Source organism: Mandrillus leucophaeus, unplaced genomic scaffold (assembly GCF_000951045.1).
Source record: "Mandrillus leucophaeus isolate KB7577 unplaced genomic scaffold, Mleu.le_1.0 Scaffold753, whole genome shotgun sequence".
Taxonomy (NCBI): Eukaryota; Metazoa; Chordata; class Mammalia; order Primates; family Cercopithecidae; genus Mandrillus; species Mandrillus leucophaeus.
In genome coordinates this window covers 343,750-355,925 of record NW_012108175.1, presented here as the reverse complement: position 1 = coordinate 355,925, position 12,176 = coordinate 343,750, and positions in this window count along the sequence as shown.

The following is a 12,176-nucleotide window of genomic DNA, read 5'->3' as shown; positions in this document are numbered from 1 at the left end:
CTAGGTACTTAGCACTGCTCTAGGTGCCGGGGGTTCTAAAATAAATAAGATGCAGTCCCTGTGAGGTGCTCACATTCTGGTAGGTGAGATAAATATGCAAACAAATAATCACAGAACATAGAATATGTTTTCGTAAGGTTGTTTATAGATGCTAGGGTAATACCAAGGAGGGGTAAGGAGGTAAGTAATTCTGCTGTCTGAGGTAAGAGAGATGAAATTTGAGCTGGTTTTATCAGGAAACGGGGAGAGAAATTGGGGAGGACATGCTAGGCAGATGGAATAGCATATGAAAGGGCATGGAGGTGTGAAAGACAATGGTGAGGTCAAGATTAGTGAGTAATGCTCTCCACACAGTGTTCTCTCCCCTGTAGTTCACCCACTTAACTCCTGCTAGTTGTAACAAGTTTCTTTCTCTCCCCAACTAGACTGTGAACTCTACTAAAAGAAAGAACTGTCCACATTCATGTTTGCATCTCTGCTTTCCCCAATCCCAACACTTAGCATACCTTTATGTATGTGGTACGTTTTCAGTGAATACTTTATTAAATATTTCATCCTTGTACTTTTTTTGGGGGGCGGTGGGGGCAGAGTTTTACTCTTGTCGCTTAGGCTGGAGTGCAATGGCATGATCTCGGCTCACTGCAACCTCCACCTCCCGGGTTCAAGCGATTCTTCTGTCTCAGCCTCCTGAGTTGCTGGGATTACGGACATCCACCACTATGCTCAGCTAATATTTTTATTTTTAGTAGAGATGTGTTTTTGCCATGTTCATCAGGCTGGTCTTGAACTCCTGACCTCAGGTGATCCGCCCCTCCTCGGCCTCCCAAAGTGCTGGGATTACAGGCGTGAGCCACCGTGTCTGGCCCATCCTTGTACTCTTACAGCCTCTGGCATACTCATAGAAGCCTGAAGTGAAGTTCAGCTGATCAAAATTATAAAGACCATTTGACATTGGACTAGTTGTACATAGCCCTGGCTTTTACTCAAGTAGTGGTAAGTTGGGTTAAAATGATTTCTTGTGAGTCATTGATTATCCAGGAAAGACATCATTAAAAATCTATGAGTGACTTTGTATTTCAGTTGACATTAATATCAGCTTGTTTAGAAAGCACTTTTTTCCCACAGTAGAAATTAAAAATAGTGAAAACAATGTATAGTAACAAACCTCCAAATGTTTAAAAGTTCATGTAATTACATTTATGCCATGAAATCTTTTGATAGTTACATAAATTTAAATATATTAATGGATGATGTCAGTGGTAATGACAGTGAAAGGACCTTAAAAAATCTGCTTATCAATAAAAGCATTGACAACACTGGCAAATTGTTAAAATCAACTTTTCCAGAATTCTGTTAGGCAGGAAAATAGGGTCTGGAAGTAGGGAACATAAGACCAATTCATACTTCAGCTATGGCAGGAAATATCATCTCCATAGGGCGTAGGCCAAGTAAATAACTTTGTAACTTTACTTCATCCTCTTCATTTACCTATGGTGTACCCCAAGTAACCAATGGAATCCTCTAGAGGGTATTTAAACTCCCTAAAATTCTGTAACGGGGCCCTTGAGCCCCTATGCTCTGGCCCACTCCCACACTGTGGAGTGTACTTTAATTTTCAATAAATCTCTTCATTCTTTCCTTGTTTTGTTTGTGCGTTTTTTTCAATTCTTTGTTCAAGACACCAAGAACCTGGACACCCTCCACTGGTGACATCTGGAACTTAATGAAAGGTTTTTAATAATCCAAATAGTGTTTATTTAGCCAGGTGCGGTGGATCTCACCTGTAATCCCAGCATATTGGGAGGCTGAGGCAGGCAGATCACCTGAGGTCAGGAGTTCGAGACCAGCCTGGCCAATGTGGCGAAATCTCTTCTCTACTAAAAATACAAAAATTATCCAGGTGTGGTGGCAGGAACCTGTAATCCCAGCTACTTGGGAGGCTGAGGCAGGAGAATTGCTTGAACCTGGGAGGTGGAGGTTACAGTGAGCTGAGACTGCGCCATTGCACTCCAGCCTGGGCAACAAGGGTGAAACTCCATCTCAAAAAATAAATAAATAAATAAATAAATAAATAAATAAATAAATACAAATAGTGTTTATTTAAACAACAAGAAAACAAAAATTCAAAAGCCTGGCTGAACCTTGGTAAGAACAGAAAAATTTGTGGCATTTAAATGTGCTCTATTCACATCTCCTCTTCCCAGAAACATGGTGGCCTTGAAAGCCAACAGCCTCACAATCACAGTAGCCATGAGAATTAGCAGCCTAGAAGTCAACAGAGGAAATTGAACAAATTTAGAACTTCTCCAAACTTCCATCTCCATAGAATTATTATTATCTGACCTATCTGAAAGTTCCTTGGAAAACCTGGCATTTTCAAGGGCTTGTGTTTATTTGATATTACTTAGAGCTCACTAACAATGAACAGCTTTTTCCTCCGGAATGTTTGTTGAAAACAATTAGAGACACTTTAAAAAAATATCACAGCTGCCCGAGGGGGTAATAACAGCTAGAGCAAACAAGAAGTTGACAAGAAACCTTTCAAGGAAAAGCTGGGAATTAGATGTCCATAAGGGGCTTTGAAAAGCTTCCACATATTCCTAGGGATCTAGAAGGACACATGCTTGTGTAAGGTTGTGCATGTGTTCATGGAAGACCTGAAAAGTCCCTTATCCCTCATCTTTGGTTGACCTTAAGGGTTTATGTAATCAGGAGGTAAAGGCTAAAGCAAAGTTGTCAAATGCTCTCTAGGTGTTGAGAGTGTGCCCCAATATGCATTCAAAGCTTCTTGGCAAAGGGAGGAAAACTTACTGGTTGAAAGCATTCAAGAAAAAGTTTTTTGAACCAGTAGCTGACAAATAAGCTATTCCAAGAAGAGATGGCAGTGGCCACACACAACAAATAATACAGACTTTAAAGAATTACTTCATAGGTCACTAAACAACAATTACAAAAACAAACCTCAGGAAGAAGAGGGAATCTGATTTCCAAGGTTGTCAATTATATTATTTAAAATGTTCAGTCTTCAACAAAAAAATTATGAGACATGCAAAGAAAAAAAAAGTATGGCCTATATACAGGGAAAGGAAAAGTCAATAGAAACTATCCCTCCTGAGCTGGGCATAGTGGCATGAGCCCATAGTCCCAGCTACTCGAGAGGCTGAGGTAGAAGTAATGTTTGAGCCAAGGAGCTGAAATCTAGCCTGGGAAATAAAGTGAGACCCCATTTCTTTAAAAAATATTTTAAAAATACTGTCCCTGTGCAAACCCAGATGTCAGGCTTACTTGACAAAGATTTTAAATCAGCTATTTAAAATATGCTTAAAGATTACAAGAAAGTATGTCAAAGAACAAAATGAATGTAAGATGTCTTATCACATAGAGAATATTAATGGAAATTCTGAAGTTGAATAGGACAATAATTGAAATTAAAAATCCACTGGAGAGATCAACAGCAGATTTTAGCTGGCTATAGAAAGTATCATCAAACTTTATGTTGATAGGTTAACTGAGATTACCTAGTCTGAAGGGCAGAAAGAGAAAATAAAGAAAAATGATCAGAGCCTAAGAGACTTGTGATATATCAAGTGTACACACACACACACACACACACACACACACCCACCCCGGAATGTTTTTGAGTTTTTCCAACTTCGAGTTTATTGATTTTTTTTTTCTTTTTGAGAGAGAGTCTTGCTCTGTCACCCAGGCTGGAGTGCAATGGCATGTTCTCGGCAGCTTACTGCAACCTCCACCTCCCGTGTTCAAGTGATTCTCCTGCCTCAGCCTCCTGAGTAGCTGGGATTACAGGCACCTGCCACCACGCCCAGCTAATTTTTGTATTTTTAGTAGAGACCTGACCTCAGGTGATTCACCCACCACAGCCTCCCAAAGTGCTGGGATTATAGGCATGAGCCACCGTGCCCGGCCTATTGATCTTCTTGAATGTGTGGATTAAAGTTTTCCATCAAATTTTGGAATTTTCAGTCATTAGACATCAAATATTTTTTCTGTTTTTATTTTTCCTCTTCTTCACACAACTCTTGTTTTGTGTGTGTGTGTGTGTGTGTGTGTGTGTGTGTGTGTGCATGTGTGTGTGTGTATAATGCTTGTTTAACCTCCTTGTAAAGTTTGTGTCTTCTAGGTTGCAACATTCCACATCAAATGATGGTTATGCAAGAATTCCAATTAATCCCTGCCTCAGATTTAGACTCTCTTGATGACCTTAACTTGGATCCCCTAGACCAGTCAGCCAGAGATTTCCATGCCCTTGCTAGGCAGTGCCATTACCCCTAATCATCAGGAAGGAGGATGAACAAAGAATTCCAGGCAGGCGGTTCACGGTGGCTCACGTCTGTAATCCCAGCACTTTGGGAGAGTGAAGCAGGCAGGTCATTTGAGGTCTGGAGGTCAAAACCAGCCTGACCAACATGGTGAAACTGCGTTTCTACTAAAAATACAAAAAATATATATATATTCAGGAGTGATGGTGCATGCCTGTAGTCCTAGCTACAGGGGAGGCTTAGGCAGGAGAATTGCTTGAATCTGGGAGGCAGAGGTTTCAGTGAGCTGAGATTGTACCACTGAACTCCAGCCCGTGTGACAGAGTGAGACTCTGTCTCAAAAAAAAAAAAAAATTCCAGGTAGCAGTTTCATATGACTAGAGGCTATGGACTGATAAAACCATGAAAAACGGGGTGTGGAACAAGTTGGCTAAGACTGACTGAATCCAATATGGTCCTGAATTTGACCTAGGTTTCACCTAGGACCTCATTATATACTCATTAACATAGTAAATCACACACCCACCAGCACCATGACAGTTCTGAGATTACCTATTAGTGGTGTAAAAATGAGTGACACCACAGTTCTGAGAAATCTTCACCTTTTTCCAGGAATCTTCATAAATATTCTACTTCTTGGTTAAATAAACCCATAAAAGTAGAAGCTGAAGACTCTATTGTGTGACTGACTCTTGAATATGCCTGCACTCCTCTTTCTTGAGTGTGTACTTTTCACTTTGCAATAAATCTCTGTACTTTCAAAAAAATAAAGAAAGAAATTAAAACCTAATACAGAACTTCAAAAACAGAATTGATCAAGTAGAAGAATCTGTGAACTTGAAAATAATTGAAACTATCCAGTTAGAAAGACAAAAAGTAAAAAGAATGAAAAAGACTGAAGAAAGTCTGTGTGACTTACAAGATAGTATAAAACTACAATGCATACATTATAGAATTTGGAAGGGGCAGAGAAAAAAAGGAGCATAAATCTTATTTAAAGAAATAAATGAAAGAAGACTTTCCAAATCTAGGGAGGAAAATGAACATCTAGACCCATGATGTGAAAAGAATCCCAAATAGATCTTCACTGAGACCCATTATAATCAAATTGTCTAAAGTCAAGGATGAAGAAATCATTTTGAAAGCAGCAAGAGAAAAGTAAAATCTTGACATGTAGGGGATTCCTGTAAGACTGTCAGTGGATTTCTCAACAGAAACCTTGCAATCCAGGAGATTTGGTTTGGCTCTATGGCCCCACCCAAATCTCACCTGGAACTGTAATAATCCCCACATGTCATGGGAGGGATCCAGTGAGAGGTAATTCAATCACGGGGGTGGGTGTTTCATATGCTGTTCTTGTGATAGTGAATAAGACTCTGATGGTTTTATAAAGGGGAGTTCCCCTGCACATACCCTCTTGCCTGCCACCATGTAAGACATGACTTTGCTCCTCCTTTGCCTTCCACCGTGATTGTGAGGCTACCCAGCCACGTGGAATTGTATGTCAATTAATCCTCTTTATAAATTACCCAGTCATGGGTACATCTTTATTAACAGCCTGAGAACAGACTAAAACAAACAAGGATGAAGAAATAATTTTGAAAGCAACAAGAAAAAAGCGAAGCTTCACACGTAAGGGATCCTGGTAAGACTATCAGTGGATTTCTCAACAGAAACCTCGCAATCCAGTAAAGAGTAGGAACACATATTCAAAGTCCTGAAAGAAAAAAAAAATACCTGCCATCAAAGAATACTATATCCTGCAAAATTATCCTTTAAAAATAAAGAAGGGAAATCTTTTCCCAGACAAACAAAAACTGAGGGAGTTCATTGCCACTAGATCTGCCTTACAAAGAAATATTTATGGGAACTCTTCAAACTGAAAGAAACATGTTAAATAGTGATGTGAAAGCATAAAATAGAGATATACAGATTAATGTAACAATGTAATGGTGGTGCATAATTTACTTTTAGCTCATATATAAAACTTAAAAGATAAAAATTTTTAGTGGATACAAAATATAAAAGCAGATTCTGAGTACAAGAGCACAAAGTGTGTGTGTGTGGAGGGATGTAAAAGTATAGTATTTTTGTATGATATTTAAGCTACATTGTTATCGACTGAAAATTAAAGGATAAAACTAGAATATATTTTATACAATCCTTAAGATGACAGCCAGAAAACCTTTAATAGATACACAAAAGATAAAGAGAAAGCATCAAAGCAAATCACTACCAAAATAACTCATCAAATAACAAAGGAAGAGGCGGGGTGTGGTGGTTCATGCCTGTAATCCCAGAATTTTGGGATGCCATGGCAGGTGGATCACCTGAGGTCAGAAGTTTGAGACCAGACTGGTCAACGTAGTGAAACCCCGTCTCTACTAATACAAAATTAGCTGGGCATGGTGGCATGAGTCTATAATCCCAGCTACTTGGGAGGCTGAGGCATGAGAATCACTTAAGCCTAGGAGGCAGTGGCTGCAGTGAGCCGAGATCATGCCACTGCACTCCAGCCTGAGCAACAGAGTGAGACTCTGTCTCAAAAACAAAAAAAAAATATGGAAGAGAGCAAGATAGGAAAAGAGAAACAAAAAATCTGCAACATAGACAGAAAATAATTTAAAAATAGCAATAGTAAGTACTCACCTATCAGTAATTACCTTAAATGTAAATGGATTAAACTCACCAATCAAAGGCAGAGAGTGGCTGAATAGATTTTTTTCTTTATTATAGAAATCCATTGCTTGCTAATGAATAGATTTTAAAAAACAGAATCTAGTAATATGCTGTCAACAAGAGAGTCACTTTAGATTTAAGGGCACACATAAGCTGAGAAGTGAAGGGGTGGAACAAATATTTCATGCAAATGGTCACCAAAAGAAAGCAGGAGTGGCCATACTTATATCAGACAAAATCCATTTTATGTTTAAAACTCTAGAGACAAAGAAGGTCAACTATGTAATGCCAAAAGGGTCAATTCAGCAGGAAGATAAAACAAGTATAAATATATACACACCCAACATCTGAGAACCTAAATATATAAAGCAAATATCAACAGATCTGAAGACAGACATTGACAATACAACAATAGTAGAGGACTTCAATACCCCATTCACAATATCAGATACAGCATCCAGACAGAAAATAAATGAGGAAACATCTGGCTTGAAGAACATTACAAAACAAATGAAACTAATAGACCTATATGGAACTTTCTACCCAACAGCAGAAGCATACAAATTTTTCTCAAGTATGCAGGGAACATTCTCCAAATAGATCACATGTTAGGTCACAAAACAAGCCTTAACAAATTTAATAGGATCAATGTCATTCCAGGTGCATTTTCTGACCATAATGAAAAAAACTAGAAAGCAATAACAGCAATGTATATGCTATGGGAAACAAGTAAAGGATGACAAGGAAAGGATGACAATTCTTATCACTTCTACTCAACATGGTACTGGAAGTCTTAGCCAGAATAATTAGGCAACAGAAAGAAATAAGAGGCATCCCAATCAGAAAGGAAGAAGTTAAATAATCTCTGTAGGTGAAAGACTTATACACTATAAATTATAAAGCATTGATGAAGGAAATTAAATAAGACACAGATAAGTGAAAAGACATCCCATATTTTTGGATTGAAAGAATTAATATTGTTAAATGTTAAAATGTCCATACTACCCAAAGTGAACTATAGAGTAAATGTAATCTCTATCAAAATCCACTGACATTCTTTACAGAAATGGAAAACACTCTATAATTCATATGGAACCATAAAAGACCCTGAATAGCCAAAGACATTTTGGGCAAGAGGAACAATGATGGAGGTATCACACATCTTGATTTAAAAATATATCACATGGTGGGTGTGGTGGCTCATGCCTGTAATTCCAGCACTTTGGAAGGCTAAGGTGGGTGAATCACCTGAGGTCAGGAGTTCAAGACCAGCCTGGCCAACAAGGTGAAACCCTGTCTCTACTAAAAATACAAAAAAATTAGCTGAGTGTGGTGGCATGTACCTGTAATCCCAGCTACCTGGGAGGCTGAGGCAGGAGAATCGCTTGAACCCGGAAGGCAGAGGTTGTAGTGAGCCGAGATATATATATATATATATATATATACATCAAAGGTAATCAAAAGAGTATGGTACAAGCATAAAAACAAACATAGGCCAAAATAACAGAATTCAAAACAGAGAAATAAATCCACACCATTACAGTCAATTGATTTTCTACAAAAATGCCAAGAATGCACAATGGGGAAACACAGCCTCTTCAATAAACAGTGATGGGAAAACTGAATAAAAAGCAGAAACTTTTTAGCTTGATGTAATCTCATTTGTCTATTTTTGCTTTGGTTGCCTGTGCTTAAGGGATATTGCTCAAAAAATTCTTGTCTTCTCAGGACACTGAGACATTGGAGAATTTCCCCAATGTTTTCTTGTAGTAGTTTCATAGTTTGAGGTCTTATATTTAAGTCTTTAATCAATGTGGATTTGATTTTTGTACATGGTGAGATGCAGGGGTCTAGTTTCATCTTTCTGCACATGGATATCTAGTTTTTCCAGCACCATTTATTAAAGAGACTGTCTTTTCCCCAAAGTATGTTAGCGCCTGTGTTGAAAATGAGTTCACTTTAAGTGTGTGAATTTGTTTCTGGGTTCTCTATTCTGTTCCATTGTTTTTTTGTTTGTTTGTTTGTTTGTTTGTTTGTTTCTGTTTTAATACCAGTACCATGCTGATTTGATTACTGTAGCTCTGTAATATAATTTGAATTTGGATGTGATTTCTCCAAGTTTGCTCTTATTGCATAGGATATCTTTGGCTATTCTGGGTCTTATGTATGCCTATAAAAATTTTAGCATTTTTTTCTATTTTGGTGAAGAATGTTGTTGGCATTTTGATAGGGATTACATTGAATCTGTAGATTGCTTTGTGTAGTGTGAACATTTTACCAATATTGCATCTTCTAATCCATGAACATGGAATGTCTTTCAATTTTTTGGTGTCCTCTTCAATTTCTTTCATCAGTGTTTTATAATTTTTATTTGAGAAATCTTTTGCTTCTTTGATTAAGTTAATTCCTAGGTATTGAATTCTATTTGTGGCTATTGTAAATGGGATTACTTTTTAAATTTCTTTTTAGGATTGCTCACTGTTGGGATGTAGAAATGCTATTGATTTTTTTTTGTATGTTAGTTTTGTAACCTCCCACTTTACTGAATTTGTTTATCGGTTCTAATAGTTTTTCTTTTTGTGCCTGTGGAGTCTTTAAGTTTTTCCAAATATAAGATCACATCATCTGCAAACAAAAATAATACTACTTCTTTCATTCCAAGTTGGTTGCCACTTATATCTTTTTCTTGTTTGATTGCTCTAGCTAGGACTTCCGCTACTACGTTGAATAACAGCGGTGAAAGTAGGCATTCTAGTAATGTTCCAGATCTTAGACGAAAGGCTTTCAGGTTTTCCCCATTCAGTATGATACTTGCTGTGGACCTGTCATATATGGCTTTTATTATGTTGAGGTATGTTCTTTCTATCCCCTGTTTTATGAGAGTTTTTTGTTTTTTATCATGAAGGGATGTTGAATTTTATCAAAAGCTTTTTGGCATCAATTGAAATAATCATATGGTTTTTATCCTTCATTCTGTTGCTATGATGAATCGCATTGATTGATTTGCATATATTGGACCATCCTTGCATCCCAGGGATGAATCCCAGTTGGTCATGATAAATTTTTTTTTTTTTTTAATGTAACAGTGAATTCGGTTTTGCTAGTATTTTGTTGAGGATTTTTGCATCAATATTCATCAGAGATACTGAATTGTAGTTTTCTTTTTTTGATGTGTCTTTGTCTGGTTTTGGTTTCAGGGTGATGCTGACCTCATATAATGAATTTAGAAGTATTTCCTGCTCTTCTATTTTTTGCAATAGTTTTAGTAGGATGGGTACCAGTTCTTCTTTAAATGTTTATGGAAACCAGCAGTGAAGTCACTGGGTCCCCAGCTTTTCTTTACTGAGAGACTTCTTAATATGGCTTTGATCTTATTACTTGTTATTGGTCTGTTCAGGTTTTGGATTTCTTTCTGGTTCAATCTTGATTGGTTGTATGTATCTAGAAATTTGTCCATTTCTTCTACATTTTCCAACTTATTGGCATGTAGTTGCTCATCATAGCCATGAATGATCTTTGAATTTCTGCAGTATCAGTCGTAATGTCTCCTTTTTCATTTCTAATGCTTTTATTTGAATCTTCTCTCCTTTTATTAGTAAGTTTGGCTAAAGTTTTGTCAATTTTGTTTTACTTTTCAAAAAACCAACTTTTTGTTTCATTGATCCTTTGTATTGTTTTCCTTCGTTTTAAATTCATTTTTGTTTTAATCTTTATTATTATTATTATTAATATTATTATTTTGAGATGGAGTCTCCTTCTGTCACCCAGGCAGGAGTGCAGTGCTGCTATCTTGGCTCACTGCAGCCTCTGTCTCCTGGGTTTGAGTGATTCTCTTGCCTTCAGCCTGCAGAGTAGCTGGGATTACAGGTGCCTGCCACCACGCCTGGCTAATTTTTGTATTGTTAGTAGAGACAGGGTTTCACCACATTGGCCAGGCTGATCTCAAACTCCTGACCTGAATTGATCTGCCTGCTTCGGCCTCCCAAAGTGCTGAGATTACAGGCATGAGACACCACACCCAGCCTATTAGTTCTTTTTTTATCTTTATTTTTTATTATACTTTAAGTTCTAGGGTACATGTGCACAACGTGCAGGTTTGTTACATATGTATACTTGTGTCATGTTGCTGTGCTGCACACATCAACTCGTCAGCACCCATCAACTCATCATTTATATCAGGTATAACTCCCAATGCCATCCCTCCCCCTTCCCCCCTCCCCATAATAGGCCCCGGTGTGTGATGTTCCCCTTCCAGAGTCCGAGTGATCTCATTGTTCAATTCCCACCTATGAGTGAGAACATGCAGTGTTTGGTTTTCTGTTCTTGCAGTAGTTTGCTGAGAATGATGGTTTCCAGCTGCATCCATGTCCCTACAAAGGACACGAACTCATCCTTTTTTATGGCTGCATACTATTCCATGGTGTATATGTGCCACATTTTCTTCATCCAGTCTGTCACTGATGGACATTTGGGTTGATTCCAAGTCTTTGCTATTGTGAATAGTGCCACAATAAACATACGTGTGCATGTGTCTTTATAGCAGCGTGATTTATAATCCTTTGAGTATATCACCAGTAATGGGATGGCTGGGTCATACGATATTTCTAGTTCTAGATCCTTGAGGAATCGCCATACTGTTTTCCACAATGGTTGAACCAGTTTACAATCCCACCAACAGTGTAGAAGTGTTCCTATTTCTCCACATCTCTCCAGCACCTTTTCTCCTACTAATTTTAGGTTTGGTTTGCTTTTAGCTTTCTATTTCTTTAAGATGTATCATCAGACTGTTTATTTGAAGTTATTCCTCTTTTTGATGTAGGGACTTATAGCTATAAACTTCCCTCTTAGTACTGCTTTTGTTGTATCATATAGATTTTGGTATGTTGTATTTCCATTGTCTTTTGTTTTAAGAAGTTTACAAAAATTGTTTCATTGACCCACTTGTCATTCAGGAGCATACTGTTTAACGTCCATGTGTTTGTATAGTTTCTCAAATTTATCCTATCATTAATTTCTAATTTTATTTTATTGTGGTCAGAGAAGATGCTTGATGTTATCTCAATTTTGTTGAATATTTTCAGACATTTTTGACCTATTATATGGTCTATTTTAAAGAATAATCCATGTGCTGAAGAAAAGAATGTGTATTCTGCCATCATTGGATAAAATGTTGTGTTAATACCTATTAGATTCATTCGGTCTATACTGCAGATC